At 43.9% G+C, this 27,574-nt stretch overlaps 9 non-coding genes and 4 pseudogenes across 9 annotated transcripts; all 13 read left to right on the forward strand.

Annotated features, from left to right (window-relative positions):
- The first annotated feature begins 2,270 nt into the window (after positions 1 to 2,270).
- LOC135621022 (5S ribosomal RNA) lies at positions 2,271 to 2,388 on the forward strand. Its single transcript, XR_010490248.1, has one exon. It is a non-coding gene; the product is annotated as a 5S ribosomal RNA (ribosomal RNA).
- A 498-nt stretch (positions 2,389 to 2,886) lies between these two features.
- Positions 2,887 to 3,005, forward strand: LOC135621162 (5S ribosomal RNA). Its single transcript, XR_010490388.1, has one exon. It is a non-coding gene; the product is annotated as a 5S ribosomal RNA (ribosomal RNA).
- A 755-nt stretch (positions 3,006 to 3,760) lies between these two features.
- On the forward strand, positions 3,761 to 3,879 carry LOC135620813 (5S ribosomal RNA). The gene has a single exon (XR_010490045.1). It is a non-coding gene; the product is annotated as a 5S ribosomal RNA (ribosomal RNA).
- Positions 3,880 to 13,639: 9,760 nt separating this feature from the next.
- LOC135620852 (5S ribosomal RNA) lies at positions 13,640 to 13,758 on the forward strand. Its single transcript, XR_010490083.1, has one exon. It is a non-coding gene; the product is annotated as a 5S ribosomal RNA (ribosomal RNA).
- A 547-nt stretch (positions 13,759 to 14,305) lies between these two features.
- On the forward strand, positions 14,306 to 14,424 carry LOC135620958 (5S ribosomal RNA). Its single transcript, XR_010490186.1, has one exon. It is a non-coding gene; the product is annotated as a 5S ribosomal RNA (ribosomal RNA).
- A 755-nt stretch (positions 14,425 to 15,179) lies between these two features.
- LOC135621221 (5S ribosomal RNA) lies at positions 15,180 to 15,318 on the forward strand (annotated as a pseudogene).
- Positions 15,319 to 15,865: 547 nt separating this feature from the next.
- On the forward strand, positions 15,866 to 15,984 carry LOC135621158 (5S ribosomal RNA). The gene has a single exon (XR_010490384.1). It is a non-coding gene; the product is annotated as a 5S ribosomal RNA (ribosomal RNA).
- Positions 15,985 to 16,532: 548 nt separating this feature from the next.
- Positions 16,533 to 16,652, forward strand: LOC135621224 (5S ribosomal RNA). The gene has a single exon (XR_010490448.1). It is a non-coding gene; the product is annotated as a 5S ribosomal RNA (ribosomal RNA).
- Positions 16,653 to 17,200: 548 nt separating this feature from the next.
- Positions 17,201 to 17,320, forward strand: LOC135621281 (5S ribosomal RNA; annotated as a pseudogene).
- Positions 17,321 to 17,867: 547 nt separating this feature from the next.
- Positions 17,868 to 17,985, forward strand: LOC135621269 (5S ribosomal RNA; annotated as a pseudogene).
- Positions 17,986 to 18,520: 535 nt separating this feature from the next.
- LOC135621326 (5S ribosomal RNA) lies at positions 18,521 to 18,639 on the forward strand (annotated as a pseudogene).
- A 548-nt stretch (positions 18,640 to 19,187) lies between these two features.
- LOC135621214 (5S ribosomal RNA) lies at positions 19,188 to 19,307 on the forward strand. Its single transcript, XR_010490439.1, has one exon. It is a non-coding gene; the product is annotated as a 5S ribosomal RNA (ribosomal RNA).
- A 547-nt stretch (positions 19,308 to 19,854) lies between these two features.
- On the forward strand, positions 19,855 to 19,973 carry LOC135621200 (5S ribosomal RNA). The gene has a single exon (XR_010490425.1). It is a non-coding gene; the product is annotated as a 5S ribosomal RNA (ribosomal RNA).
- Positions 19,974 to 27,574: the final 7,601 nt, after the last annotated feature.

Raw genomic sequence — 27,574 nt, forward strand, 5'->3', positions numbered from 1 at the left:
GGTCAGCCTTGACCTACTCCACTTTTGGCTTCCTCCACCGATGAGGTTGCCGACATCAACTAGGTGCCTTCCTTCAATGGGTGAAGGCCAAACTTCCCTCTTACAATTTCTCTCCTTTTGATAGGCTTAGGAGACAACCTTTACAGACCTTTCTCTCCTCACTTTACAATTGAAAACTTGAAGAACAGAAGGAGGAGACTTAAAGGCTTTACAACACTTTGAGCTCTTAGAATCACAGAAAAGATCAAGATTTCGGTATAGGTCTGTATCTTTTCAGTGCTGAATGGGTGGGGTATTTATAGGCCCCAACCCAATTCAAAATTCGAGCTCAAAACGATCAAATCGATCAAATCCCAGAATTCTGGGATCAGGCGGTTGCACCTCTCGACTGGAGAGGTGGCACCGCCTGGCAGAGCTCGAAGACTGAGCTCTACCGATTGCTTCTCTCTGCCAGAGCTCGAAGACTGAGCTCGATGGTTGCATCACCTGGCAGAGCTCGAAGACTGAGCTTGGTGGTTGCATCACCTGGCAAAGCTCGAAATCTAAGCTCGGTGGTTGCATCACCTGGCAGAGCTCGAAACTGAGCTCAGGCTGATGCACCTCTCTGCCAGAGCTCGAAGACTGAGCTTGGTGAATGCATCACCTGGCAGAGCTCGAGACTGAGCTCAGGCTGATGCACCTATCTTCCAGAGCTCGAAGACTGAGCTTGGTGGTTGCATCGCCTGGCAGAGCTCGGAACTTGAGCTCTGGCGGTGCAACCTCTTGGCTGGGGCGGTTGCACCTCCCAGCCTCGTAGCCCAGGCGGTTGCACCTCCTGGCTGGGGCGGTTGCACCTCCCAACCCCACAGCCCAGGCGGTTGCACCTCCTGGCTGGGGCGGTTGCACCTCCCAACCCCACAGCCCAGGCGGTTGCACCTCCTGGCTGGGGCGGTTGCACCTCCTGGTGCAATCAGGGTCCGAATGGTTCACTCCATTCGGCCCACTTTGAATCTTTTCAGGGGCCCAATTGCCCCAAGATTAAGCTAATGGGATCACCTCCCATTTTCATGCTTAATCATCATGCTAACTACGATTAACTCTAAGACAACTTCTGCAGCTTTGCTCCGATGCGTCAATCGCTTCTTCCGGCGAGTTTCCTGCCAACTTCCGTCGATCAACCGATAACCCTCGGTGATCCTTCTGCGGACATCCGGCATACTCCTGGACTTTGCGACGATCCACTTGGCGAGTTCCGACGAGCTTCGCTTGGCAAGCTTCTGGACTTCTCGGATCTGTTCTCTCTGAACCTCCGACGACCGTCCGAACTTCCGTCGAACTCTCGAACTCCCAACGTGATCATGATCTTGACTCCGGCGCAACTCCTGCTGCTTGTCTTACTCTCATCGTAGTTAATCCTGCACACTTATCTCAACACATAGATTAGATAACAAATGACAATTGACTTCATCATCAAAATCCGAGATTCAACAAGTAGTACTAGTATGGGTGACCCCCTGTGAAGTCCTCGTGTTGCTCTCCTTTTTGCGCCCCGAGCGGCCAAAAGCCTTACTTAACTCTCTTTTAAGCTGTTCAATTCTTCCAGCATTATAGCCAACAATAAATATATCATTAACATATAGTAGGAGAATAATGAAATCATCATCTAAAAATTTATTCGTAAACATACAATGATCAGATATGGTTCTTGGATGGGTGACCCCCTGGGAAGTCCTCGTGTTGCACTCTTTTTGCGCCCCGAGCGGCCAAAAGCCTTACTTAACTCTCTTTTAAGCTGTTCAATTCTTCCAGCATTATGGCCAACAATAAATATATCATTAACATATAGCAGGAGAATAATGAAATTCATTTAAAAATTTCTTCGTAAACATACAATGATCAGATATGATTCTAGGATGGGTGACCCCTTGGGAAGTCCTCGTGTTGCACTCCTTTTTACGCTCCGAGCGGGCAAAACCTCTCCCGTCGACCTCCGAGGCGATGGTTTTGGGCCTCGGAATTTGCCATGACCGCTATGCAGTTAGTCTCGTGGGGCTCGGAGAGAGCTTTCCGTAATGGGGCCGCAATAGCGATTTCGAGTTCGTTCGAGAAAGTCCGGATGGTTTCGGCGTGCGCTTGCCGTGTCCGATACACAGTCGGCCTCGTGGGCATCGGAGAGTTCCGATGATGGCGAATCCGAGATCGTTCGAGAGGTTTCGGGGCGCTAAATGGGCTCCGGTCATAGATACGTCATCCGCGACGTGCACAAAGGGGAGGGAGGACGCAAGCAAAACGAGTGTGATCATACCAGAACTAAAGCACCGGATCCCATTAGAACTCCGGAGTTAAGGGTGCTTGGGCGAGAGTAGTACTAGGATGGGTGCCCCCTGGGAAGACCTCGTGTTGCACTCCTTTTTGCGCCCCGAGCGGCGAAAAGCCTTGCTTAACTCTCTTTTAAGCTGTTCAATTCTTCCAGCATTATGACCAACAATAAATATATCATTAACATATAGTAGGAGAATAGTGAAATCATCATCTAAAATTTTTTTCGTAAACATACAATGATTAGATATGGTTCCAAGATGGGTGACCCCCTGGGAAGTCCTTGTGTTGCACTCCTTTTTGTGCCCCGAGAGGCAAAAAACCTCTCCCGTCGACCTCCGAGGCGATGGTTTTGGGCTTCGGAATTTGCTGTGGCCGCAATAGCGATTCCGAGTTCGTTCGTGAAAGTCCGGATGGTTTCGGCGCGTGCTTGCCGTGTCCGGTACGCTGTCGGCCTCACGGGCATCGGAGAGACCCGACGATGGCGATTCCGAGATCGTTCGAGAGGTTTCGGGGTGCGCAATGGGCTCCGGTCGTCGATACGCACTTCGCGACGTGCACAAAGGGGAGGGAGGACGCAAACAAAACGAGTGCGATCATACCAGCACTAAAGCACTGGATCCCATCACAACTCCGAAGTTAAGCGTGCTTGGGCGAGAGTAGTACTAGGATCGGTGACCCCGTGGGAAGTCCTCGTGTTACACTCCTTTTTGCGCCCCGAGCGGCCAAAAGCCTTACTTAACTCTCTTTTAAGCTGTTCAATTCTTCCAGCATTATGGCCAACAATAAATATATCATTAACATATAGTAGGAGAATAATGAAATCAACATCTAAAAATTTATTCGTAAACATACAATGATCAGATATGGTTCTTGGATGGGTGACCCCCTCGGAAGTCCTTGTGTTACACTCCCTTTTCCTCCCCGAGCTGCCAAAAGCCTTACTTAACTCTCTTTTAAGCTGTTCAATTCTTCCAGCATTATGGCCAACAATAAATATATCATTAACATATAGCAAGAGAATAATGAAATCATCACCTAAAAATTTATTCTTAAACATACAATGATCAGATATGGTTCTTGGATGGGTGACCCCTTGGGAAGTCCTCGTGTTGCATTCCTTTTTGCGCCCCGAGCGGCCAAAACCTCTCCCGTCGACCGCCGAGGCGATGGTTTTGGGCCTCGGAATTTGGCGTGACCGCTAAACAGTCATTCTCGTGGGGCTCGGAGAGAGCTTTCCGGAATGGGGCCGCAATAGCGATTTCAAGTTCGCTCGAGAAAGTACGGATGGTTTCGACGCGCGCTTGTCGTGTCCGGTACACGGTCGGCCTCGTGGGCATCGGAGAGATCCGACGATGGCGATTCCGAGATTGTTCGAGAGGTTTCGGGGTGCTAAATGGGCTCCGGTTGTCGATACGTCATCCGCGACGTGCACAAAGGGGAGGGAGGACGCAAACAAAATGAGTGCGATCATACCTGCACTAAAGCACCGGATCCCATCAGAACTCCGGAGTTAAGGGTGCTTGGGCGAGAGTAGTACTAGGATGGGTGACACCCTGGGAAGTCCTCGTGTTGCACTCCTTTTTGCGCCCCGAGCGGCGAAAAGCCTTGCTTAACTCTCTTTTAAGCTGTTCAATTCTTCCAGCATTATGGCCAACAATAAATATATCATGAACATATAGTAGGAGAATAGTGAAATCATCATCTAAAATTTTTTTCGTAAACATACAATGATTAGATATGGTTCCAGGATGGGTGACCCCCTGGGAAGTCCTCGTGTTGCACTCCTTTTTGCGCCCCGAGAGGCCAAAACCTATCCCGTCGACCTTCGAGGCGATGGTTTTGGGCTTCGGAATTTGCTGTGACCGCTACGCAGTCAGTCTCGTGGGGCTCGGAGAGAGCTTTCCGAAATGGGGCCGCAATAGCGATTCCGAGTTCGTTCGAGAAAGTCCGGATGGTTTCGGTTCGCGCTTGTCGTGTCCGATACGCTATCGGCCTCACGGGCATCGGAGAGACCCGACGATGGCGATTCCAAGATCGTTTGAGAGGTTTCGGGGTGCGCAATGGGCTCCGGTCGTCGATACGCCGTTCGCGATGTGAACAAAGGGGAGGGAGGACGCAAATAAAACGAGTGCGATCATACCAGCACTAAAGCACTGGATCCCATCACAACTCCGAAGTTAAGTGTAATATCCCATTAGTCCCACATCGGAAGTGGGAAATGTGTATGATTAGCATATAAGGGCCTGATGAGTGTACTACGTAACCTCCCGCTTAAGCATTTTGGTCCGCCGTTGAGGTCTAAAATGGAGTTATTGGCCAGTTAGCTCATCAGACCCGGGGTCGTGACATTTGGTATCAGAGCCGACCTAGCATTAGGGCAAGGTGAGAGGGCTGCAGTAGGAAAGGGCTACCTGTGGATGGAGTCAGAGAACTCATCACGGCGTGGAGCCACCACTGAGTTAAACCTCACATGCACTATGCTAGGGTTCGATCTGGGATATGTCAGGCCTTGACGAGGACGTCAAGCTAATTGAGTTGGGGATTGTGTAATATCCCATTAGTCCCACATCGGAAGTGGGGAATGTGTGTGATTAGCTTATAAGGGCCTGATGAGTGTACTACGTAACTTCCCGCTTAAGCATTTTGGTCCGCTGTTGAGGTCTAAAATGGAGTTATTGGCCAGTTAGCTCATCAGACCCGGGGTCGTGACATTTGGTATCAGAGCCGACCTAGCATTAGGGCAGGGTGAGAGGGCTGCAGTAGGAAAGGGCTACCCGTGGATGGAGTCAGAGAACTCATCACGGCGTGGAGCCACCACTGAGTTAAACCTCACATGCACTATGCTAGGGTTCGATCTGGGATATGTCAGGCCTTGACGAGGACGTCAAGCTAATTGAGTTGGGGATTGTGTAATATCCCATTAGTCCCACATCGGAAGTGGGGAATGTGTGTGATTAGCTTATAAGGGCCTGATGAGTGTACTACGTAACTTCCCGCTTAAGCATTTTGGTCCGCCGTTGAGGACCAAAATTGGAGTTATCGGCCAGTTAGCTTATCAGACCCGGGTCGTGACATTTGGTATGTCACGCCCCTCAAAATATCGACAATATTTAAAATTTTCATCATAACTAACCCAGGATCCAAACATACATTTGAGGTCACTAAGAAAACATTCAGATCAAAAATTTCATCTCTATAGTCTACAAATTCATAACCCTGTGCAGTTCATAAATATCCCACACATCACTCAATAATTCAAACAAACTGAACTTAACTCATCAAAATAATAACCACAACATAAACATCCCACACATTACTCAATAATTCAAACAAACTGAACTTAACTCATCAAAATAATAACCACAACATAAAATTCACAAGTGGGGAAGTCTATGCGGTCACCAAACCAACGATTACCATAAGATCATATCATTACATAAATTTAACTTAACATTCCAAAATCCTATACACGAGGGATCCTTTATCTTACACAAAATCCACACGTTTAGATTTATCGTCACATTTCATAAGATGCAAAGTATCTTATACAACATATACACATATGCTAACAAAGATCTGCCCAAAAGCTTCTAAACTTTCCACTGCCTCAGCCCATTCTTAACATTTAAGCAAGCGATACGCTATCCTGAAAAATTTATCAACAAACGGGGTGAGCATAAAGAGCTCAGCAAGTGACTAACATATCCATATCAAAATAGTACAATTTCCAAAGAGATACAGTTTCAAAACACAAAGCAAAATATACGATTTCGTAGACATAATATCATTAGGAGTAGAATCACAATTTGTCCTTTCAATCATGCATATTTGGTTCCTGACAGATGGAGCATAGAGTAATTGGAGCATATCAGTAACAAAGGAAACATATCGGAGCTTATCAATGGCATATAAAATGTTCCGAAGCATGTCAACGGCATATGGAACATTTCGAAGCAAAATCATCAGTGAATGAAGCATTTCAGAGCATATCCACAAACAAATATCGTACAGAAGCTCAAACATCGTCCTTGACGTTGCAATCATATCATTCTTATCCAAAGCATGAACAGAAATAACTCACCAAAACTCTGGATGTCATATCAAACATATAGAAGGTGTAGTGGGATCTCAGTCAGAATGTGATTCATTCATTTCTGAATGACCACCTGACAAAAGTCTCCCACGTCTAGGAGCTCCATCCACCCACGTCTAGGTGAAGTCAAAGGGGGCCGGCAGAGCATCGCAGGCTCTAATCACATACCCACAAAGCGGGCAACAAGCGCATACCCTTTACCATTTCTAGCAAAGGTCCAGAATATCCCACATAACGGGACCCCACAAAGCGGGCAAATAGCGCATACCCTTTACCATTTTTGGCAAAGGTCCAAACAATCCCACACACCAGAGTACAAAAGGGTAGTTTCAACAATAAGTAGCATATATCGGAAGCACACGCGGAACAACGAAGCTTACATGTGCCTTTTTTTTTAAGAACAAATGACGCAAGGACACAAATCTCTCACAAATGTATTCATTTTAGAAAGAAAAATGGAAGCAAGAGTGTACTGGGAATCCAATTATAGTTAGCTCAATTCAAATAAGAAGGTTTGACGAATTCAAGTATCCAAAGGAATGGAACAGAATACGCGAAATCGACCAAAGCTCGATTTCGGACAGAATTCCAGTGGCACATCAAACAAATATTTCAGAATAACAATTATGCTCCAATACCCATAAGAAGACTATGGTCGAACCATATATCAATCTGTATTCGGATGGAACAGATTTCATATGAAACAGGGCTCCCAACACAGAGTTACCTCTGATTTGGTAACACAAGGTCAAAATCACAATCACTGTTTCGCAGAATTTATAGGGTCGGATTCAACAGATAATAGGGTTGGCAATTGAATTCCAAAATTTTCAAATTATATGTCAAACGAAAGATTTTCAAGTCTAGTTTCAAATAAAAATCAGTTTGGTACAAATCAGAATTATCAACAGGGAGTTATAGGCAATTTAGTATCGATAGGTCAGAAATCTTGAAGTCTGTTTTACAGCATCTATAGTCTCATTTGAAAAAAATGTTTGGGTAAGTATTCGGTGTCCAAATTCTACAAAATCAGTGTCAAAAGAAAGACATAAGAGTCTAATTACAAACAAAATAGTTCCTGCCTGAATTCACATTTTGTGCTAAAACTTATAGCCGAAACAGTGTATAGGGGTTAGTATACCGAAAATATTTTAGAATCCATGGTTTTAAGTCCAAAGAGAGACATATCAGTTTCTAAATAGAAATCTTCCAATTTATTTTGAATCAACATAAAAACAGAGTCTAATACTTCTATAGGATGGGGTTAGAACACTTGCCTTTGAGAATTTTGACCCCCAATGAAAAGATTAAAGCAAGAACCCCAAAAGCCCCAATTTTTGTTTCTCTTCTTCTTCTTTCTTTCTTTCTTTCCCTGATCACCCACGAGCTGCCTTCTCTGCTTCCTTAAGAACGAAGGCAGAGAAGCTTAAGCGGTGGGATTCGTCATTTGGTGCATTTTGCAGATTAGTCCTTGTTTTTATCATATTCACGATTAGGTCCTTAGGGTTTACATATAGGTCCTCAGATTTTTTTTTTTTTTTTTGAACAGATCTCCCAAATCTTAACAATAAGTTACCTCTAATCAATACTCTATTTCTTTTGTCAATTAAAATAGATGCTTACATTATCCCCAAAAATTTATACGAACATTCGGAAATGAGGGGTGTTACACTCTCCCTCCCTTAAAAGAAAAATTTAGTCCTCTAAATTTATCGTACCTCTATTCGATGAAAAGACGAGGATACACCTTTTTCATTTCCTTTTCTAGCTCCCAAGTTGTCTCCGCTCCAGAATGATGTCTCCAAATTACTTGAACCAGTGGAATGACCCGATTCCTTAGGACTTTTTCTTTCTTATCAATAATCTGCATAGGCTCTTCCACATAGGATAAATCTTTATCGATCTCCACCAGCTCATACTTAATGATGTGAGAAGGGTCATACATATACTTCCTAATCATCGAGACATGAAATATATCATGGACATGGCTCAATGCTGGTGGTAAGGCAATCCTGTAAGCGACAGAACCAACCCTCTCAAGAACCTCAAAAGGTCCAATAAATCTTGGGCTTAATTTTCCTTTCTTCCCAAACCTTATAATGCCTTTGGAAGGGGAGACTTTCAAGAATACAAAATCTCCGATTTCAAACTCAATATCTCGTCTTCTATTGTCGGCATAACTCTTTTGACGACTCTGAGCAGTTTTTAACCTTTTCCTTATAACTTGAATTTTCTCGGAAGTTTCTTGTACCTTGTCCGGTGCTAATAGCTTTCTGTCCCCAACTTCCTCCCAACATATAGGTGTTATGCACCTTCGCCCATATAAAGCTTCATAAGGAGCCATCTGAATACTTGAATGATAACTATTATTATACGTGAACTCAACGAGTGAAATATCCTTATCCCATTCACCTTTCCAATCCATAACATAGGCTCTAAGCAAATCCTCAAGTGTTTGAATTGTTCTTTCTGACTGACCATCAGTCTGAGGATGATATGCAGTACTAAACTTAACTTTAGTGCCCATGGACTCCTGCAATCTTCTCCAGAATCTAGAGAGAAATCTAGAGTCTCTATCAGAGATAATCTCCTTTGGAATACCATGAAGTCTTACTATTTCATTAACATATAAATCTGCAAGTCTATCAAGCGAATAAGTCATATTAATCGGTAGGAAATGCGCAGATTTTGTTAACCTATCAATGATAACCCAAATAGCATCATGCTTCCTCGAGGTTCTAGGTAGTCCCGAAACAAAATCCATAGTAATGCATTCCCATTTCCATTCAGGAATATCTAAAGGTTGTAACAACCCTCCAGGTCTTTGGTGTTCTACTTTGATTTGCTGGCAAGTCAAACATTTTGAAACATACATTACAATTTCTTTCTTCATGCCTTCCCACCAGTAATGACCTTGAAGATCTCTATACATCTTAGTGCTTCCAGGGTGTAGGGTGTACTTTGAAGTATGACTTTCATTTAGGATTTGATTCTTGATATCTGGTTCATTTGGTACACATACTCTCTCCCCAAATCTCAATAGGCCATCCTTTGAAACTTGAAATTGTGGCTTCAATTCCTTTTCTACTTCACTCCTCAAGTAGATTAAATGTGGATCTCGTAATTGTCCTTCCTTAATTTGTTGAATAAGATCAGATTGCACTTGAATGGAGGCCATCAATATCATCGAGTCTTGCTCTTTGCTCAAAGCTTTCAAATCAAAACTTTCTTCTAATGACTTCCATTGCTTCACGACCAAACTAGCCATAAAACTTGTAGATTTCCTACTAAGTGCATCAGCTACAACATTGGCTTTGCCCGGGTGATAACGGATGGCACAATCATAATCCTTCAGAAGTTCTATCCATCTTCGCTGCCTCATGTTTAACTCTTTCTGAGTAAAAATATATTTTAAACTCTTGTGATCAGTGAAGATTTCAAACTGTCGACCATACAAATAATGTCTCCAAATCTTTAGAGCAAAAATAATTGCTGCTAATTCCAAATCATGAGTTGGATAATTCAATTCATAACCTTTAAGTTGCCTAGAAGCATAAGCAATTACTCTCCCTTCCTGCATCAAAACACATCCTAGGCCTTTTCTTGAACCATCAGTATAAACTACAAATCCCTCACTACCACTTGGAATAGTGAGAATAGGGGCACTAGTCAATCTTCTTTTTAACTCTTGAAAGCTTTGCTCACAGTCATCACCCCATACAAATTTCATATTCTTCTTAGTGAGTTTGGTGAGAGGTTGAGCAATTCGAGAAAATCCCTCCACAAATCTCCTGTAATAACCTGCCATGCCCAAGAAACTTCTAACCTCTGTTACATTTGTTGGTACTTCCCATTCAACTACAGCTTCTATTTTCTTTGGATCAACAGATATACCCTCCCCTGAAATCACATGACCTAAGAAAGCAACTTCATTCAACCAAAATTCACATTTGTTGAACTTCGCATACAACTTCTTTTCTCTTAGTATGGACAATACATCTCTCAAGTGTTCCTCATGCTCCTGATTACTCTTTGAATACACCAATATGTCATCAATAAATACAATTACACAAATATCCAAGAGCGGTTGAAATATCCTATTCATTAGTTCCATAAAAGCTGCAGGGGCATTTGTCAGACCAAAAGGCATCACTAGGAATTCATAATGACCATATCGAGTTCTGAAAGCTGTTTTTGAAATATCCTCCTCTTTGATCTTCAACTGATAGTAACCTGACCTCAGGTCAATCTTAGAGAATACTTGTGCACCCTGCAGTTGATCAAACAAATCATCAATTCTAGGTATGGGATATTTGGTTTTGATGGTCACCTGATTCAACTGTCTATAATCAATACAAAGCCTCAATGTTCCATCCTTCTTCTTCACTAATAGTACCGGAGCACCCCATGGAGATACACTGGGTCGTATGAAACCCTTATCTAATAATTCTTGTATTTGCTTCTTTAACTCTTCCAGCTCGAGTGGTGCCATTCTATAAGGAGGCTTAGATATTGGGGTTGTACTGGGAACTAGATCAATAGCAAATTCACCCTCTCTATCTAGAGGTAAACCAGGCAAGTCATCTGGAAATACATCAGGGAATTCTTTGACCACTGAAATTTCATCTAGGTGGGTTTCCTGATTTGAATGCTCCTTTACACACACCATATAACAAAAACAACCTTTCTGTATAAGACAATAAACTTGAAGTGCAGATATCAAGCAAGGAGGCAAATCATGCTTAATGCCCTCAAAGAAAAATATAAGCTGATCTGGTATGCAGAAAGTAATTATTTTTTTGTAACAATCAATACTAGCATGATGAGAAGATAACCAATCCATGCCAAGTATAATATCAAAACCTTGGATCTCTAGGAGAATCAAATCAGCAAGGAGTTCGTGGTCTCCAATAGAGATCAAACAAGATGGGTAGACCAAGTTTGTTGCCAATGAATCTCCAAGAGCAGTTGTTACATATAACATATAATCCAGGGGTTTAGGTAGAATATCCAAGTGACAAGCAAAGTATTGTGAAACAAAAGATAAGTTGGAGCCGGGATCAAACAAAACTTTTGCATTTCTTTTAGAAACATGAAGAATACCTTCCACCACTGATTTAGAAGCTTTAGAATCTTGTTCAGTGATAGCGTACACTCTAGCATGGACTGAGGGTCTAGGAGATAGTGGCTCTTCCTTCCTCTTCAGTGGGCAATCTCTTATTTGATGACCTAGCTTTCCACAACCAAAACATGCTCCAGTCACCCTAAAACACCGACTTGTTTCATGATTTAATCCGCATTTTGCACATAACTGAGTCCTCCCCAATGGTTTCCTTTTCTCAAATCCAGATGTCTTAAACCTCTTGTTACTATCTTCATATTCATTTTCTCTCCTGCTTTTGCTAGTAAATTTGCCCCTTTTGTCCTTGCCAATGATTTCTTGAATTTCCTCCATGTCTCTTTCAATTTTCAAAGCTCTTTCCACCGTATCAGCATATGTTTGTAATTTTAAAGCTGACATTCGGCTTCTTATTGCTGGCCGCAATCCCCTTTCAAACCTTCTTGCCTTTCTAGATTCATCATCAGTCATATGTGTGGCAAACCTGGAGAGCTCAATGAATTTAGATTCATACTTTGTAACCGTCATACTTCCCTGGATAAGATTCAAGAACTCCAATTCTTTTTGCTCTCTTATGCAATCTGAAAAATATTTGTCGTTAAAGTTTTCTTGGAATAACTTCCAAGTCATTGGCTCATGTTTGATTTCAGACATCCTCTTAATCATTCTCCACCAGTGTTCAGCTTCACCTTCCAGCATAAAGGTGGCAAGAAAAACCTTTCGTTCATCAGAGTAACTTAAGGCATCAAATATTTTCTCTATCTGCATCATCCATCGTTCCGCCACCATTGGATCAGACTCACCACTGAAACTGGGAGGACTAAGCTTCTTAAACTGTCCAATTCCCAACCCCGTCTGGTTTGATGTCTCTGTCCCTTCCTTGTTGGACAGGTTGTTGCTGTTGTTGCATCACTTGTGCCATAGTCTCCAAAGTTCGCATAATACCACTCAATTGATCAGCATAATACCACTCAATTGATCAGCAGTAGATGCAACAGGAGAACCAGATGATCTCGTCATCCTCGCTTCCTAAAACATCAAAAGAACATTTTCTTTGATCAATCTCTAATGACAGTCAATAAACCTCAAATAAAGATAATATTCTTAGTGATTCTCAAATCATGCTCTGATACCAAATGTCACGACCCGGGTCTGATAAGCTAACTGGCCGATAACTCCAATTTTGGTCTTCAACGGCGGACCAAAATGCTTAAGCGGGAAGTTACGTAGTACACTCATCAGGCCCTTATAAGCTAATCACACACATTCCCCACTTCCGATGTGGGACTAATGGGATATTACATTAAGCGTGCTTGGGCGAGAGTAGTACTAGGATCGGTGACCCCGTGGGAAGTCCTCGTGTTACACTCCTTTTTGCGCCCCGAGCGGCCAAAAGCCTTACTTAACTCTCTTTTAAGCTGTTCAATTCTTCCAGCATTATGGCCAATAATAAATATATCATTAACATATAGTAGGAGAATAATGAAATCAACATCTAAAAATTTATTCGTAAACATACAATGATCAGATATGGTTCTTGGATCGGTGACCCCCTGGGAAGTCCTCGTGTTACACTCCTTTTTGCTCCCCGAGCGGCCAAAAGCCTTACTTAACTCTCTTTTAAGCTGTTCAATTCTTCCAGCATTATGGCCAACAATAAATATATCATTAACATATAGCAAGAGAATAATGAAATCATCACCTAAAAATTTATTCTTAAACATACAATGATCAGATATGGTTCTTGGATGGGTGACCCCTTGGGAAGTCCTCGTGTTGCATTCCTTTTTGCGCCCCGAGCGGCCAAAACCTCTCCCGTCGACCGCCGAGGTGATGGTTTTGGGCCTCGGAATTTACCATGACCGCTAAACAGTCATTCTCGTGGGGCTCGGAGAGAGCTTTCTGGAATGGGGCCGCAATAACGATTTCAAGTTCGTTCGAGAAAGTCCGGATGGTTTCGACGCGCGCTTGTCGTGTCCGGTACACGGTCGGCCTCGTGGGCATCGGAGAGATCCGACGATTGCGATTCCGAGATCATTCGAGAGGATTCGGGGCGCGCAATGGGCTCCGGTCATCGATACGTCGTCCGCGACGTGCATAAAGGGGAGGGAGGACGCAAATAAAATGAGTGTGATCATACCTGCACTAAAGCACCGGATCCCATCAGAACTCCGAAGCTAAGCGTGCTTGGGTGAGAGTAGTACTAGGATGGGTGACCCATTGGGAAGTCCTTGTGTTGCACTCCTTTTTGCGCCCCGATCGGCCAAAAGCCTTACTTAACTCTCTTTTAAGCTGTTCAATTCTTCCAGCATTATGGCCAACAATAAATATATCATTAACATATAGCAGGAGAATAATGAAATCATCATCTAAAAATTTCTTCGTAAACATACAATGATCAGATATGGTTCTAGGATGGGTGACCCCCTGGGATGTCCTCGTGTTGCACTCATTTTTGCACCATGAGCGGCCAAAACCTCTCCCGTCGACCTCCGAGGCAATGGTTTTGGGCCTCGGAATTTGCCGTGACCGATACACAGTCAGTCTCGTAGGGCTCAGAAGGGCTTTCCGGAATGGGGCCGCAATAGCGATTTCGAGTTCGTTCGAGAAAGTCCGGATGGTTTCGGCGCGCTCTTGCCATGTCCGGTACGCGGTCGACCTCGTGGGCATCGAAGAGATTCGACGATGGCGATTCCGAGATCGTTCAATAGGATTCGGGGCGCGCAATAGGATCCGGTCGTCGATACGCCGTCCGCGACGTGCACATAGGGGAGGGAGGACGCAAACAAAACGAGTGCGATCATACCAGCACTAAAGCACCGTATCCCATCAGAACGTCGAAGCTAAGCGTGCTTGGGCGAGAGTAGTACTAGGATGGGTGACCCCCTGCGAAGTCCTCGTGTTGCACTCTTTTTTGCGTCCCGAGCGGCCAAAAGCCTTACTTAACTCTCTTTTAAGCTGTTTAATTCTTCCAGCATTATGACCAACAATAAATATATAATTAACATATAGCAGGAGAATAATGAAATCGTCATATAAAAATTTATTCGTAAACATACAATGATCAGATATGGTTCTTGGATGGGTGACCCCTTGGGAAGTCCTCGTGTTGCACTCCTTTTTGCGCCCCGAGCGGCCAAAAGCCTTACTAAACTCTCTTTTAAGCTATTCAATTCTTCCAGCATTATGGCCAACAATAAATATGTCATTAACATATAGCAGGAGAATAATGAAATCATCATCTAAAAATTTATTCGTAAACATACAATGATCAGATATGGTTCTAGGATGGGTGACCCCCTGGGAAGTCCTCGTGTTGCACTCCTTTTTACGCCCCGAGCGAGCAAAACCTCTCCCGTCGACCTCCGAGGCGATGGTTTTGGGCCTCGAAAATTGCCATGATCGCTATGCAGTCAGTCTCGTGGGGCTCGGAGAGAGCTTTCCGGAATGGGGCCGCAATAGCGATTTCGAGTTCGTTCGAGAAAGTCCGGATGGTTTCGGCGTGCGCTTGCCGTGTCCGGTACGCAGTCGGCCTCATGGGCATCGGAGAGTTCCGATGATGGCGAATCCGAGATCGTTCGAGAGGTTTTAGGGCGCGAAATGGGCTCCGGTCGTCGATACGCCGTCCGCGACGTGCACAAAGGGGAGGGAGGATGTAAACAAAATGAGTGCGATCATACCAGAACTAAAGCACCAGATCCCATCAGAACTCCGGAGTTAAGGGTGCTTGGGCGGAGTTAAGGGTGCTTGGGCGAGAGTAGTACTAGGATGGGTGACCCCCTGGGAAGTCCTCGTGTTGCACTACTTTTTGCGCCCCGAGCGGCGAAAAGCCTTGCTTAACTCTCTTTTAAGCTGTTCAATTCTTCCAGCATTATGGCCAACAATAAATATATCATTAACATATGGCAGGAGAATAGTGAAATCATCATCTACAAATTTATTCGTAAACATACAATGATCAGATATGGTTCTAGGATGGGTGACCCCCTTCGAAGTCCTCGTGTTGCATTCCTTTTTGCGCCCCGAGCGGCCAAAACCTCTCCCGTCGACCTCCGAGGCGATGGTTTTGGGCCTCGGAATTTGCCGTGACCGCTAACAGTCAGTCTCGTGGGGCTCGGAGAGAGCTTTTCGGAATGGGGCCGCAATAGTGATTTTAAGTTCGTTCGAGAAAGTCTGGATGGTTTCGGCGCACGCTTGTCGTGTCCGGTACACGGTCGGCCTCGTGGGCATCGGAGCGATCCGACTATGGCGATTCCGAGATCGTTCAAGAGGATTCGGGGCGCGCAATGGGCTCCGGTCGTCGCTACGTCGTCCGCGACGTGCACAAAGGGGAGGGAGGACGCAAACAAAACGAGTGCGATCATACTTGCACTAAAGCACTGGATCCCATCAGAACTCCGAAGCTAAGCGTAATTGGGCGAGAGTAGTACTAGGATGGGTGACTCACTGGGAAGTCCTCGTGTTGCACTCCTTTTTGCGCTCCGAGCGGCCAAAAGCCTTACTTACCTCTCTTTTAAGCTGTTCAATTATTCCAGCATTATGGCCAACAATAAATATATCATTAACATATAGCAGGAGAATAATGAAATCATCATCTAAAAATTTCTTCGTAAACATACAATGATCAGATATGGTTCTAAGATGGGTGACCCCCTGGGAAGTCCTCGTGTTGCACTCCTTTTTGCGCCCCGAGCGGCCAAAACCACTCCCGTCGACCTTCGAGGCGATGGTTTTGGGCCTCGAAATTTGCCGTGACCGCTACGCAGTCAATCTCGTGGGGCTCGGAGAGAGCTTTCCGGAATGGGGCCGCAATAGCGATTTCGAGTTCGTTCGAGAAAGTCCGGATGGTTTCGGCGCGCTCTTGTCGTGTCCGGTACGCGGTCGGCCTCGTGGGCATCGAAGAGATCCGACGATGGCGATTTCGAGATAGTTCGATAGGATTCGGGGCGCGCAATGGGCTCCGGTCGTCGATACGCCGTCCGCGACGTGCACATAGGGGAGGGAGGACGCAAACAAAATGAGTGCGATCATACCAGCACTAAAGCACCGTATCCCATCAGAACTCCGAAGTTAATCGTGCTTGGGCGAGAGTAGTACTAGGATGGGTGACCCCAAGGGATGTCCTCGTGTTTGCACTGCTTTTTGCGTCCCGAGTGGCCGAAAGCCTTACTTAACTCGCTTTTAAGCTGTTCAATTCTTCTAGCATTATGACCAATAATAAATATATCATTAACATATAGCAGGAAAATAATGAAATCGTCATCTAAAAATTTCTTCGTAAACATACAATGATCAGATATAGTTCTAGGATGGGTGACCCCTTGGGAAGTCCTCGTGTTGCACTCCTTTTTGCGCCCCGAGCGGCCAAAACCTCTCCCGTCGACCTCCGAGGCGATGGTTTTGGGCCTCGGAATTTGCCGTGACCGCTACGCAGTCAGTCTCGTGGGGCTCGGAGAGAGCTTTTCGGAATGGGGCCGTAAAAGCGATTTTGAGTTCGTCCGAGAAAGTTCGGATGGTTTCGGCGCGCGCTTGCCGTGTCCGGTACGCGGTCGGCCTTGTGGGACTCGGAGAGATCTGACGATGGTGATTCCAAGATCGTTCGAGAGGATTCGGGGCGCGCAATGGGCTCCGGTCGTCGATACACCGTCCGCGACGTGCACAAAGGGGAGGGAGGACGCAAACAAAACGAGTGTGATCAAACCAGCACTAAAGGACCGGATCCCATCAAAACTCCGAAGTTAATCGTGCTTGGGCGAGAGTAGTACTAGGATGGGTGACCCCCAGGGAAGTCCTTGTGTTTTCACTGCTTTTTGCACCCCGAGTGGCCAAAAGCCATACTTAATTCTCTTTTAAGCTGTTCAATTCTTCTAGCATTATGGCCAACAATAAATATATCATTAACATATAGCAGGAGAATAATTAAATCGTCATCTAAAAATTTCTTCGTAAACATACAATGATCAGATATGGTTCTAGGATGGGTGACCACTTGGGAAGTCCTCGTGTTGCACTCCTTTTTGCGCCCCGAGCGGCCAAAACCTCTCCCGTCGACATCCAAGGCGATGGTTTTGGGCCTCGGAATTTGCCGTGACCGCTACGCAGTCAGTCTCATGGGGCTCGGAGAGAGCTTTTCGGAATGGGGCCGTAAAAGCGATTTTGAGTTCGTTCGAGAAAGTCCGGATTGTTTCGGCGTACGCTTGCCGTGTCCGGTACGCGGTCAGCCTTGTGGGCATCGGAGAGATCCGACGATGGCGATTCCGAGAAGTGTCGAGAGGTTTTGGGGCACGCAATGGGCTCCGGTCGTCGATACGCCGTCCGCGACGTGCACAAAGGGGAGGGAGGACGCAAAAAAAAGAGTGCGATCATACCAGCACTAAAGCACCCAATCCCATCATAACTCCAAAGTTAAGTGTGCTTGGGCGAGAGTAGTACTAGGATGGGTGCCCCTTGGGAAGTCCTCGTGTTGCACTCCTTTTTGCGCCCCGAGCGGCCAAAAGCCTTACTTAACTCTCTTTTAAGCTGTTCAGTTCTTCCAGCATTATGGCCAACAATAAATATATCATTAACATATAGTAGTAGAATAATGAAATCATCATCTAAAACATACAATGATCAGATATGGTTCTAGGATAGGTAACCCCTTGGGAAGTCCTCGTGTTGCACTCCTTTTTGCGCCCCGAGCGGCCAAAACCTCTCCCGTCGACCTCCGAGGTGATGTTTTTGGGTCTCGGAATTTGCCGTGCCCGCTACGTAGTCAGTCTCGTGGGGCTCGGAGAGAGCTTTCCGGAATGGGGCCACAATAGCGATTTCATGTTCGTTCGAGAAAGTCCGGATGGTTTCGGCGCGCTCTTGCCGTGTCCGGTACGCGGTCGGCCTCGTGGGCATCGAAGAGATCCGACGATGGCGATTCCGAGATCGTTCGATAGGATTCGGGGCGCGCAATGGGCTCCGATCGTCGATACGCCGTCCGCGACGTGCACATATGGGAGGGAGGATGCAAACAAAATGAGTGCGATCATACCAGCACTAAAGCACCGTATCCCATCAAAACACCGAATTTTATCGTGCTTGGGCGAGAGTAGTACTAGGATGGGTGACCCCAGGGAAGTCCTCGTGTTTGCACTGCTTTTTGTTTCCCGAGCGGCCAAAAGCCTTACTTAACTTTCTTTTAAGCTGTTCAATTCTTCTAGCATTATGACCAATAATAAATATATCATTAACATATAGCAGGAGAATAATGAAATCGTCATCTAAAAATTTCTTCGTAAACATACAATGATCAGATATGGTTCTAGGATGGGTGACCCCCTGGGAAGTCCTCGTGTTGCACTCCTTTTTGCGCCCCGAGTGGCCAAAACCTCTCCCGTCGACCTCCGAGGCGATGGTTTTGGGCCTTGGAATTTGCCGTGACCGCTACGCTGTCAATCTCGTGGGGCTCGGAGAGAGCTTTCCGGAATGGGGCCGCAATAGCGATTTCGAGTTCGTTCGAGAAAGTCCGGATGGTTTCGGCGCGCGCTTGCCGTGTCTGGTACTTGGTCGGCCTCGTGGGAATCGGAGAGATCCGACGATGGTGATTCCGAGATCGTTCGAGAGGATTCGGGGCGAGCAATGGGCTCCGGTCGTCGATACGCCGTCCGCGACATGCACAAAGGGGAGGGAGGACGCAAACAAAACGAGTGCGATCAAACCAGCACTAAAGCTTCGGATCCCATCAGAACTCCGAAGTTAATTGTGCTTGGGCGAGAGTTGTACTAGGATGGGTGACCCCCAGGGAAGTCCTCGTGTTTGCACTGCTTTTTGCGCCCCGAGTGGCCAAAAGCCTTACTTAATTCTCTTTTAAGCTGTTCAATTCTTCCAGCATTATGGCCAACAATAAATATATCATTAACATATAGCAGGAGAATAATGAAATCATCATCTAAAAATTTCTTCATAAACATATAATGATCAGATATGGTTCTAGGATGGGTGACCCCCTGGGAAGTCCTCGTGTTGCACTCCTTTTTACGCCCCGAGCGACCAAAACCTCTCCCGTCGACCTCCGAGGCGATGGTTTTGGGCCTCGGAATTTGCCGTGACCGCTACGCTGTCAGTCTCGTGGGGCTCGGAGAGAGCTTTTCGGAATGGGGCCGCAATAACGATTTCGAGTTCGTTCGAGAAATTTTGGATGGTTTCGGCATATGCTTGCCGTGTCCGGTACGCGGTCGGCCTCGTGGGCATCGGAGAGATCCGACGATGGCGATTCCGAGATCTTTCGAGAGGTTTTGGGGCGCGCAATGGGCTTCGGTCATCGATACGCCGTCCGCGACGTGCACAAAGGGGAGGGAGGACGCAAAAAAAAGAGTGCGATCATACCATCACTAAAGCACCCGATCCCATCATAACTCCAAAGTTAAGTGTGCTTGGGCGAGAGTAGTACTAGGATGGGTGACCCCTTGGGAAGTCCTCGTGTTGCACTCCTTTTCGCGCCCCGAGCGGCCATAAGCCTTACTTAACTCTCTTTTAAGCTGTTCAATTCTTCCAGCATTATGGCCAACAATAAATATATCATTAACATATAGTAGTAGAATAATGAAATCATCATCTAAAACATACAATGATCAGATATGGTTCTAGGATAGGTAACCCCCTGGGAAGTCCTCGTGTTGCACTCCTTTTTGCGCCCCGAGCGGCCAAAACCTCTCCCGTCGACCTCCGAGGTGATGGTTTTGGGCCTCGGAATTTGTCGTGACCGCTACGCAGTCAGTCTCGTGGGGCTCGGAGAGAGCTTTCCGGAATGGGGCCGCAATAGCGATTTCGAGTTCGTTCGATAAAGTCCGGATGGTTTCGGCGTGAGCTTGCTATCACGCCCCTCAAAATATCCATGATTTTTAAAATTTTCATCACAGACCAATCCAGGATCCAAACTAACGTTTGAGGACACTGAAAAATATTCAATCAAATTCACATCCATAAAACCTGTACATTTTAAAATCATATATCACATCTCTCGATAATTCACATTTATGGCAACCCAAGCTAACTTGACAAACATGAACAACATTTATAAATCCACAAGCTAAATAAATTATACAATCAGAACTCCAACTATTCACCACAAGTTCATATCGTCATAAATTAGACTTAACATTCCGAAATTCCAAATAAGAGAGATCTTCTAACACTTTTACACAGTATATCCATTTCGATCATCAGAACATTTCATTACACACAAAACATACTTATACAACAATATCATAATAACCAATCAGACGTGCCCATAATTCTGAATAGCTATCCACTGCCTCAGCCCAAATCAAACATCTCGAAGAGTGACAAGCTGACCTGAAAGATTTATATAACAACGGAGTGAGCCAAAAAAGGCTCAGCAAGTGACAAAGCATATTCAGAACAAAAAAAACGATTTCAAACAAGTAAGGTATCATAATGCAAGGCAGAATACAAGAATTCTCAAGGATACCATCTCATTAGATACAAAATCATATGTATCATGACATTCAAACATATTTGATTCATAACAAATGGAGCAGAGAGTAATTGGAGCATATCAATGGCAGATAGGATATTTCAGAACATATCAGTTCATAGCAAATGGAGCACAGAGTAATTGGAGCATATCAATGGCAGATAGGACATTTCAGAACATATCAGTTCATAGCAAATGGAGCACAGAATAATTGGAGCATTTCAGTAACGAATGAAACATTTCGGAGTTTATCAATGGCGTATGAAATGTTCCGGAGCATATCAACGGCATATGGAACATTTCGAAGCATATCAACAGTGAATGAACCATTTCAGAGCATATAAAAAACAAATACCATACAGAAGCTCAAACGTCGTCCTTGACATTGCAATGATATCATTCTTATCCAAAGCATGTATAGAAACACATAACCAAAGCTCTGGATATCATATCAAATATATAGAAGGTGTAGTGAGATCTCAGTCAGAATGTGATTCATCCATTTCTGAATGACCACCTGACAAAAGTCTCCCACGTCTGGGAGCTCCATCCACCCACGTCTAGGTGAAGTTAAAGGGGGCCGGCAGAGCATCGCAGGCTCTAAGCACATACCCTTTACCATTTTTGGGAAAGGTCCAGAATATTCCACAGAGCGGGCAATAAGCATATACCCTTTACCATTTCTAGCAAAGGTCCAGACAATCCCACACACCAAAGTACAAGAGGGCAGTTTTAACAATAAGTAGCATATATCGGAAGCACACGCGAAACAACAAAACGTACATGTGCCTTTACGAGTCAATACGAAATAAGCAATAATCTTTCACAATGATATTCGGATTTTGAAAGGAAATGGAATAGACACACATCGAAAGCAAATGCGGAACAATGGTATACACATGTGCCTAAATGAGTCAATACGATATAGCATAAACGTTACATAATAGTTTTCAAGAATGCAAATAACGTTAAGGACAAGAGTATACAAGAATTCAAAGAAGTAGTATAAAGCTCAAATGAATAAGAAAGCTAAAGGATATCAATTTTCAAAGGAATGAAACCAGAATATGAGAAATCGACCAAAGCTCGATTTCTAGCAGGATACAAAGGCACATTGAACAAATGATTCACACTATCAATCGTGCGCCAATATACTCAGAAATATATCATTGGATTATACTTTCAGATAAGACAGGCTTCATATGAATTGAACTGTCCAATAGAGAGAGTTACAAATAATTTTGGAAAACAAGGGTCGTAGAACAAAATCTCTGTTTGGCAAAGTTCATAATGTCATATTCAACAGATAACTGGGCAGGTGTTTGGATTCCAAATCTTTCAATCCATATATCAAAAGAAAGATCCACGAGTCTAGTTTCCATTGAAATAAGTTTTGAATAAATCAACGTTTGCAACAGGGACTTATAAGCAGTTCAGTATCAAAAGGTCAGAAATTACGATCCCTGTTTTGCAAAATCAGTAGGCTCATTTGAAAAAAAAGTTTGGGCAGACAAACTTACTCCGAATTCTTAAAAGAAGCTATCCAAACAAAGGTTTATGAGTCTATATTCTGATTAAATAAGTTTTATCCAAATCAGAGGTCAATACATGAAGTTATAATCATAACAAGGAAGAAAGGTCAGAATCTCCAAAGTTGCACAGATTCGAATCGTTACGTCTAAACAGGAGATATATCAAATGCAAGGCTAGAACAATTCAAAGTTCCTCATATTCAAAGCAAATGTAACGGTAAAATTGCGGTAAGGAAAGATCAGGACACTTGCAATAGGAAAGATTAGAAAGCTTGCAATTGAAAGGATCAGAACACTTGCCTTTCAAAGATTTTGATCCAAAGATCCAAAGAAGGTGTCAACCCAAATCCTTCTACTTTTCCTTCACAACTGTAGCTCATGCAGAACATAGAGGCATAGTCACCTACTCTCTCTTACTCTCTTTCCTTCGTTTTCTTTCCCAAATGCAGCTGCCACAGACGCCACGGCTGTCGCTGCCACAATCACTGCCCATTCCACTGCACTACTTCCTTCCTCCTCTTCTTTCGCAGACACAGCTGCTGCATACGCAGTCGCTGACGCTGTGGCCGCAATCCCTTCCGCAACCCCTTTTTCCCCCTTTCCTTTCTTTTCTTTCCCAGCTGCACTGTTGCAGTCGCAGCCTCAGCCACGGCCGTAGCCTCTTCTTCCTCCCCTGCTCATCTTCCTCTCCTTCTTCTCTTCCAACTGCAGCTGCCATCGCCACAGCCGCAGCCCCTTCTCCTCTTCCTCTCTTCTTCCTCTCCTTCCCTTTCTCTTCTTCTTCCTTTCCTTTTTCTCTTTCCCTGCCACAGCTGGAGGTGCCACTGCCGCAACCGCAGCTACTTCTTTCCCTTCTCCTCTTCCTTCTCCTTCCTTTCTTCTTCTTCTCTCCCCGCTGCAACTGCTGCAGTCGCGGCCGCAGCCACGGCCGCAACCTCTTCTTCCTCCCCTGCTCATCTTCCTCTTCTTCTTCTCTTCCAGCTGCAGCTGCCATCGCCGCAGCTGCAGCCCCTTCTTCCCCGGCGTCCCACACACCCTCTCTTCTGTTTCCTCTGCAGGAAACAGAGGTATCACAACCTCTTCTCCTGCTTCCTCTTCTTCTTCTCTTCCTCTTCTTCTTCTTCTCCTCTTCGAACGCCCCACACCTCTCCTCTGTTTCCACCTGCAGGAAATAGACGTGCTGCAGCCCTAACTGCTGCCACCTCTCGCTCCTCTCTCTCGTCCCTCTCTTTTCCCTCTTCTTCTCCTTCTCTTCTTCTCCTCTTCCCTTTTCCTCCCCAACGCCACACACCTCCTCGCTGCAGCCTTGCCGTAGCTATCCTCCTCTCTTCTTCTTCTTCTTCTTCTTCTTCTTCTTCTTCTTCTTCTTCTCTCCCCGCTGCAACTGCTGCAATCGCGGCCGCAGCCACGGCCGCAACCTCTTCTTCCTCCCCTACTCATCTTCCTCTTCTTCTTCTCTTCCAGCTGCAGCTGCCATTGCCGCAGCTGCAACCCCTTCTTCCCCAGCGTCACACACACCCTCTCCTCTGTTTCCTCTGCAGGAAACAGAGGTATCACAACCTCTTCTCTTGCATCCTCTTCTTCTTCTCTTCCTCTTCTTCTTCTTCTCCTCTTCGAATGCCCCACACCTCTCCTCTGTTTCCACCTGCAAGAAACAGAAGTGCTGCATCCCTAGCTGCTGCCACCTCTCGCTCCTTCCCTCGTCCCTCTCTTTTCCCTCTTCTTCTCCTTCTCTTCTTCTCCTCTTCCCTTTTCCTCCCCAACGCCACACACCTCCTCGCTGCAGCCTTGCCGCAGCTATCCGCCTCTCTTCTTCTTCTTCTTCTTCTTCTTCGTCTTCTCCCCAATGCCCCATACATACACTCCTCTGTTTCCACCTGCAGGAAATAGAGGTGCAGCAGCCCTAGCTGCTGCTGCTGCCTCTCCCACTCCTCTCCATCTTCCCTCTCTTCTTCTTCTTCTTCTTCTTCTTCTTCTTCTTCTTCTTTTCTTCTCTTCTCCCTCTTCCTCCTCTCTTCTTTTCCCTCTTCTTCTTCTTTCTTCTCTCCTCACGCCCCACCGCTCCTCCCTGTTTCTCCAAGAAACAGAGAGTGCGTGGGGGGCGGTAGGATAAAACCGAAATTTTTGGTTTTCTTTATTTTCTTTTCATTTTGCAACTTAGTAGTTTAGTCCTTGAAATTTGTATATTTACATATAGGTCCTCAAATTTACATATAAATCCTTATTAATAAATTTTCAAAAGTGAGGGATATTACACTCTCCCCCTCTTAAAAGAAAATTTAGTCCTCTAAATTGATCATAGCTCAATCGATGAAAAGATGAGGATTATGATTTCTTTATTTCCTCCTCCTACTCTCAAATAATTTCATCAATACAATATAATGACACAATTATCCAAGACTGACCGAAATATCCTCCTCCTTGATCCTCAATAGACGGTAACCCGACCTTCAATCAATTTCTAAAAATACTTGCGCACCCTATAGTTAATCAAGCAAGTCGTTACTTCAGAAAATACTCGTTTTTTTTTTTTTTTGGGTCACCTGATTTAACGGTCCATAATCAATACAAAGTCTTAATGTTCCATCCATCTTTTTAACAAACCCCGGAGCACCCCATGATAAAATATTAAGCCAAATAAAATCCTTATTTAATAATCCTTGTAGTTGTTTTTCTAATTCCACTTATTCAAATGATATCATTCTGCAGAGAGGCTTAGATATCGGGATTGTCCCAAAGACCAAATCAAAAGCAAAGTCACGTTTGGAGGTAATCCAAGCAAGTTATTCTGGGATACATTCGGCAAGGAGATAAATCATGTCCAATACTTTCAAAATAAAAGATCGGCTGATCAAATGTACAAAAAGTGATCATTTGTTATATACCAATCCATACAGGTATGATAGGAAGATAGTCAATCCATACCAAGTATAATATCAAAACTCTAAATCTCTAGGAGAACTAAATCGACAAAAAGTTCAAGTTCTCCAATAAAAATCAAACAAGAGGACCAGATTCAAGTTCGTTATCAAAGAATCTCCAATGATCGTGTTTTACATATATCACATAATACAGTGGTCTAGGTTGAATACCCAAGTGATAGGCAACATGTTACGAATCAATTCGTAGATAGAACCCTTGTTCAAACAAATATTTGCATTCTTTCATAAACATGCATAATACCTTCGACCACTAATTCAGAAGTTTTAGAATCATATTCAGTGACAGCATACACTCTGACATGGGCTGATGATTTATGAGGCAGTGACTCTTTCTTCTTGTTCAAATGGCAGTATTTTGTTTTATGATCCAACTTTCTACAAGCAAATAGACTCCAGTCACCCACCAACACAAACTTGTTTCATAATTTAACTTGCAATTCACACAATGATTGAGTCTTTTATGATGACTTCCCTTTACAAATCCAAATGTCTCGACCCTCTTGTTAACACTTTCTAATTCATTTCTAATCATATTTTTATTGGTAAACTTGTCCTTATCATTCTTGCCATCGATTCTCCAAAAATTCTTTTCATTGTTGCCATTAATGATCAACCTCTACTTCCAATATAAGGTGGCAAAAAAAAATCTTTCAATCATCAGAATAATTTTGTACATCAAATATCTTCTCCGTTTGCATCATCCGTTTTTCTACCACCAATGAAATTGAATGCACTATGCTTCTACTGCGCCACTCTGATTCAATATCTTCGATCAATCCTTTCATCCCACTTAACTAATCAGAAACAAATGAAATAGGAGGACCAAATGTCTTTATCATCCTAGATTCCTAAAATGCGTCAAAGAAAAATTTTCACCAATCACTAAAATTCATTAGACCTCAATATATTTTGCACATCAACATATCAAATATTTCAGTAATCCTCAAACCATGCTCTGATACCATCTCGGACATGCCTCTCAAAATATCCATGATTTTTAAAATTTTCATCACAGACCAATCCAGGATCCAAACTAACGTTTGAGGACACCGAAAAACATTCAATCAAATTCACATCCATAAAACCTGTGCATTTTAAAATCATATATCACATCACTCGATAATTCACATTTATGGCAACCCAACCAACTTGACAAACATGAACAACATTTATAAATTCAAAAGCTAACTAAATTATACAATCAGAACTCCAACTATTCACCACAAGTTCATATCGTCATAAATTAGACTTAACATTCCGAAATTCTAAATAAGAGAGATCTTCTAACACTTTTACACAGTATATCCATTTCGATCATCAGAACATTTCATTACATACAAAACATACTTATACAACAATATCATAATAACCAATCAGACTTGCCTATAATTCTGAATAGCTATCCACTGCCTCAGCCCAAATCAAAAATCTCGAAGAGTGACAAGCTGACCTGAAAGATTTATATAACAACGGAGTGAGCCAAAAACGGCCCAGCAAGTGACAGCATATTCAGAACAAAAAAAACGATTTCAAACAAGTAAGGTATCATAATGCAAGGCAAAATACAAGAATTCTCAAGAATACCATCTCATTAGATACAAAAACATATGTATCATGTCATTCAAACATATTTAATTCATAACAAATGGAGCACAGAGTAATTGGAGCATATTAGTAGAATATAGGACATTTCAGAACATATCAGTTCATAGCAAATGGAGCACAGAGTAATTGGAGAGTAATTGGAGCATATCAATGGCAGATAGGACATTTCAGAACATATCAGTTCATAGCAAATGAAGCACAGAATAATTGGAGCATATCAGTAACGAATGAAATATTTCGGAGTTTATCAATGGCGTATGAAATGTTCCGGAGCAAATCAACGGCATTTGGAACATTTCGAAGCATATCAATAGTGAATGAACCATTTCAGAGTATATCAAAAACAAATACCATACAGAAGCTCAAATGTCGTCCTTGACGTTGCAATCATATCATTCTTATCCAAAGCATGTATAGAAACACATAACCAAAGCTCTGGATATCATATCAAACATATAGAAGGTGTAGTGGGATCTCAGTCAGAATGTGATTCATCCATTTCTGAATAACCACCTG

The sequence above is a fragment of the Musa acuminata genome, chromosome BXJ2-8 (assembly GCF_036884655.1).
Source record: "Musa acuminata AAA Group cultivar baxijiao chromosome BXJ2-8, Cavendish_Baxijiao_AAA, whole genome shotgun sequence".
Taxonomy (NCBI): domain Eukaryota; kingdom Viridiplantae; phylum Streptophyta; class Magnoliopsida; order Zingiberales; family Musaceae; genus Musa; species Musa acuminata.